Consider the following 5,713-nt stretch of genomic DNA (forward strand, 5'->3'; position numbering starts at 1 on the left):
ATTGATATTGATATTGATATTGATATTGATATTGATATTGATATTGATATTGGTATTGATATTGATATTGATATTTATCTTTGTATTGAGATTGAGATTGAGATCAAGATAATTTTGTGTTGCTAGACAGAAAAATATTGCTACCTAGAGGTCAAAAGGTGCCAAATCCATTTTTTTGATTTAGTTTTTAACGCAGAATAGCAGGATTTACGAAACTACATCGATTTTTCGTATCTCCTGAACATTTTTAAAAAATGGACTTAGCACCTTTTCACCCTTATTTGACGGTATGTATGTAGTACGGTTAACTACTTATGTATACTGGTAATAGGAAAAAGTTCCAATCACTCGCGGGATCCACACAATTTTTTCATATATTTATCAATAAAAAAATAAGTTGGTATAAGAAAATTAATTTAAAATTTTATGAAAAATCTACCAACATTTCAAGCCAGATTTGCTACAAATTGCACTTTGACTTTGCGCTCTAACAAAATTGTTAAAGGAATTACACTTCCACTTCATCACCATTGATCAAAAGGATCCGTCCAAGCACGCATTAAATATACACATGTAAATGCATACATTCATACATATGTATGTTCGTGCATACGGTTGCTTGCTTACATATCAGCATACACAAAAATGTTAGCAAAAGATGCGCGTTTGTTGCACTTCTTCTTGTAAAATTGCTGCCTTTCAGCAATTTTCTTTTGGCAAACCATCAAAATAAACTCAAAGTTCAATATTTGCTTACAATAAATAACAAACCAGCACACGCACAAACACTTACAGAACAAGTAAGAAAGTCTAAGTTCGGGCGGAGCCGAACATTAAATACCCGGCGCAAGTATTAAATATATGTTTTCCACCTTTCCGAAAGCTACCGCTACATGATAAGCGGGTGTATAAATATTAAGTAAACTAGCATCCTTAAATTTCGAAATATTGAAATTTCAAGCATTTCTGAAATTTACCGTTATATGAAAAGCGGCCGTAATTTTAGTCCGATTTCAATATTTGCTTTTATGTGGCAAGCACAATAATCATACCGAGTTTGGTACAAATTGCTAGAACTGTTACCGATATACATAAATGTGATCATAATTGGGCGGTGCCACGCCCATTTTCCAAAATTTTATCATAAGCGTATTTCCTGATAAAGAATTGTTGCAACCGTCAATTTTGAATAAATTAGCTTTAATATTTACTGATTTATCGAGGATTTCGTATTTCTCGAAATTACCGTTATATGGGATGTGGGCGTGGTTATTGTCCGATTTGGTATGCTGTACCAAGGTCAACAACTGTGCCAAGTTTGGAAGAAATTGGTGCAGCGGTTTCCAAAATATACACATGTAACTATAAGTGGGCGTGGCTACGCCCATTTTTCAAAAATTTTTAATATTCTTATTTCTCGTCTAAAAGTTATTCTAAATGTCAATTTTGAGTGAATTATCTTCAGTAGTTACTAAAATATCGCAGTTTTCGTATTTCTGAAAATTACCGTTATATGGGAGGTAGGCGTGGTTATTGTCCGATTTCGCCCATTTTCAATACCATCCGTCCCACGCCCAATAGAAGTGCATGTACGAAGTTTCGTTAAGATATCTCAATTTTTACTCGAGTTATCGTGTGCACAGACGGACGGACGGACGGACGGACGGACGGACAGACAGTCACCGCTTAATCGATTTCTCTTTTCATTCTGATCATTTATGTATACATTTGTCTATATCTATCTCGATTCGTTTTGCCTGTTACAAACAACCGTTATGTGAACAAAGTTATAATACCCTTGTGCACAAGTGCGCTCGGGTATAAAAATGCATTCATGTATGTATATATGTATATCAATCAATGTTGCGGTTCGCTTGTTTTCATGCATTTCTAGCTGCCTAAGCAAACGCACAGCCCATACTCACACACACTCACTCACATAGAAACGCCGGCAGACAGCCGTGCTCAAGCAAGTGCATGCAAGTTAATGCATTTCTCAACACATTTGTATTGCAACTTTCAATTCTGCGCTGCTGCCGCCATTCGTTTCACGTCAATTTCGTTTGCTTGGCCTTGCTTTCTTTAGCTGGTTACGTTGCGGTTTTTCCTTAGTAATGCTTATAAAGCACAGTGGGCCAGCATTGGAGAAATTAGTGTTTAAAACTTTAAATCAACATCTCATTAGATTTTTTGAACGCTGTATTCATATTAATAAGAGTCATTTAGAGAAGATGTTTCACTCGCCTTGTCGCTAGGCGGGCAAAATGTGTTTATACATATATGTACTTCTCAAATGGTTAATAACAGCTTTTGTTATGATCGTAAGCCTTCTTGCTCTAAATTCAATTCGTGAAACCACTACGAACTATAATGACCTATAATTATAGTCAAAATGAAGTCGACTCCAAAGTTAATTGTAGGTTTCTGACATCATTTTCAATGGGATATCTGTCAAGAAAGCCATCTGTCAGAACCATCTTCACTTTCTACTGAATCTTCCAATTTCGCTTAAGTTAGTTCCTAATAGTTCGGTTAATTTCGTTTCTAGTTGTCTGCCTAATGCTTTATATATATGATATCACATAGGAAATGCGGAACACTTTATTCCCTTTATTCTAGCTGACAGCTGCGACAAATCCTATTATAGCTTTGCTTTATTTTTGTCGTGATTATTGCTGCAATTCTGAACAGTTATATGCTTGATCTTTTAAGCAGGTCAAAGGTTTTCGTTCTCTTATATTCAAGTCAGAATTATCTTGATATCTTACGGGTCTATATATCTGACCAGCTGTGTATATCCAGCTCATGGAAATGCCGAAGCCAAAGAGAATTTGTCCAAGAGAGCAACTGATTGTCACTGTTTAGGATTCATGCAAACAGGCTCTTTCCTTGGTGAATTCTTTAACCTTCTCATGGCCCTCCATAGTCCTATATACGGGAACCCAGAAAATAGACACGGTAGTTGACCGAGATACTAGCTTAACTCACAATATATACTATTGTTGCTTTATGTCGTAGAACCACAGCAACACCGAGCTTCTCAGAGCAGACTCCCGTTAGCACATCGCAATGCTAGAAGGGGATTGGACTTACGTTATAGGTGAAGTCTAGTTGGTATACCGCATATTCTATCAATCCGTGCCCGAAGTGCCTAGTTCGCCAGTGGCCGGACCCTCCGAGACCGATTTATTCTTGATAACAAGGAACCCTGCGTGTCTCAACTTGCACCAGTGAGCTCTTTCTCCACTCACATGCTTTTTAAGGATGAATAGTGATCTTTGCAGCGGAACCTCAAATCGAAGCTTCCGGATCACCGTATTGTTTTCCAGGCAAAGCTAGCTATCATTAAGGAAGCAGGAGCGAAACTACAGCAGAAACTGGGGACTAAAACCTAAACTTGTTTTGGATTTATATCACGAGCATAAGATGAATTTTGACATACGGCGCTTTGGTCTGGTGGCCCGGACTAAGCAAATAATACAATGTCAGTAAACTTAGAAGCATACAAAGGCCAGAACGCGCGAAAGTAACGGGTGCACTAAAATACAGACCAAAAGAAGCGCTGAATGCTATCATCAACCTAAACCCTATCGATCTTCACCTTCAGATGTGGCTACAAAATCGGCGGTAGCGTTCTTTAATGCATTCCACCAGTCGAGAACTCGTAAAGCATAAAGGGTTTGCAGAGTCAGGAAATAGCATTAGGAGAGAGACCTCATCTCATGCCAATTGCGCCTTTACAGCTGTAGGGAGACAAATCAAATATTTCACTCTATCAGAGAGCGCCAGTGGAATGCCACCAATCGAAGAGTAATGTGAGGCAACTTATAATTCCTAGTAAACAAGACCAGTTGAGACCAGTTCTGCCATACTTGGTTTTAGAGCGTAGTGCTTTTAGTCACCAGATCACAGAGGTTATCCAGAAACCAACCCTTCTTTAAAAGTGCAGCGTCATCTGCATATTAAAATACCTGGCCGTCTCTTCAGTTTGTTTACAACTCTTATCCAGAAAAGAGGTAAGAGAGGACCAACTTACAGCGCTTCCGTATTTACTCCTCGCTGGTTAGTGGCATTGCCCCACACTGCCGCAACATTTCTCAGTCAGAGCATGATATATATCGTCGTTTAAACTGCAAAACCGCGTATGTGAGGTTGCATAAATTATTTTCTAGAGAGTAAAAACACTCATATTTCAAAATGGTTCTCTTTTTTATAAAGCAATCGCACTTCTTGCTAGTATATTTCAGGAAGAATGGATAAGGATTGAGCCAAGAGCTTGTCTGAGCAAATCCAATTTTTGGCAGCCAATGTCAGTTACTCTGTTTTGCAGAATGACGATACGCGGTTTTGTACTTTAAACGACGATATGTATAAGCTAATACTTATAGTTTGATTTCGGTCCCAAGCTTACGGTCGTTTTTTAAAGCTGTACTATTATTGCTCCAACGGTCAAAGCCTTGGAAATAAGGAATTGGTCTACCAAGGCCGTGAAGCTGAAGGTGTCTTGGACATACCGAGTTAGGAATACTTTCAGATAACAGTGTATATTGTTATGATATACCCGCACACTTATCAAGCTTTATATCTGATGTACTACAGACATATTTTAGCTAAAGAATTTCCATTCTCGAATCTCTGTCTCAGGAGTTAGTTTTTCAAAGCCGGATTGAGAGCCCAAAATGAGATTTGTCGGTCGTCCTTTGTGACTGCAACTTCTCGGTGACGAACCATAGTCGCTCTGCGAATCGCGTGTTCTTCTTTGTATAAAGATGAATGCGATGCTTGGCTGCAATGATAGAGTGATCCAATTTGTGTTTACTCCACGAACGCCTGAGAATATTTTCAGTCTATCACAATTTGGTTCTTGTTTCTCCGATTAGGATATCCAAGGAGCTTTGTTGATGACCGTGCATTTCCACAACAAATTACCTATTCGTAGAGGGATTATATTGAATGCAATTCAGGGAGCTATCTAATCACTGTGCAGCACATCTTCCCCACTACATATGTATGTAGGTATGCTGACAGAGCGCATTTCCATTTGCATCCTTGTGCAAAAACTGATGCACGCAGCGCATTTCGTTACACGTTCTGCATTTTTTTTTCTTACGTGCAACGCCGCCTCCAGCACTTTGCTCGCTTTTACAAATTTTATCGTTTATGCATAAATCAGCGAATTTCATGGTTTGGTGAACACTATTCGCATTTACTAATATTTTGCAAAGTAGAATTAGGCAGCCGGCGAAGAAGTGCAGTACAGAGTACATAGAGGAAGTAAGCGAAGTAAAAATCGAGAAAAAAACCAAAGAAAAAAACCTATAGTGAATTCATAGGAAAATTGTGATAACGACTAAATGAATATTTCGGCATGCAGTGAGCGAGAAATAAACTAAAGAAAGAAGAAAAAATTGCCTTGAAGAAAGTCTGTAAAAGGCAAAGAAATGGGAGTCCTGCGAAGAGAGAGAGCACGCATTAGTTGGCTTTTTTTTTGTCTTAACATATTTGTATATGTATGCATATTGTCATATGTGGTTAGATTTGTAGCCATTTTGTTGCTTCAGCTAGTGTTTTTTCTTGTTGTTCACTCGTTTTTTTTTTGTTTAACTTGTTTTTTACTGAAATATTTGTATTTTACTTGCTACTGTCGTTGGCTTTATGACAACATTTTATAAAGTCTTCTACGCGAAAAAGCCATATTTATTGCTTTATGCCG

Source organism: Rhagoletis pomonella, unplaced genomic scaffold (assembly GCF_013731165.1).
Source record: "Rhagoletis pomonella isolate Grant_MI unplaced genomic scaffold, Rhpom_1.0 Rhpom_scaffold_02342, whole genome shotgun sequence".
In the NCBI taxonomy this organism is placed as follows: domain Eukaryota; kingdom Metazoa; phylum Arthropoda; class Insecta; order Diptera; family Tephritidae; genus Rhagoletis; species Rhagoletis pomonella.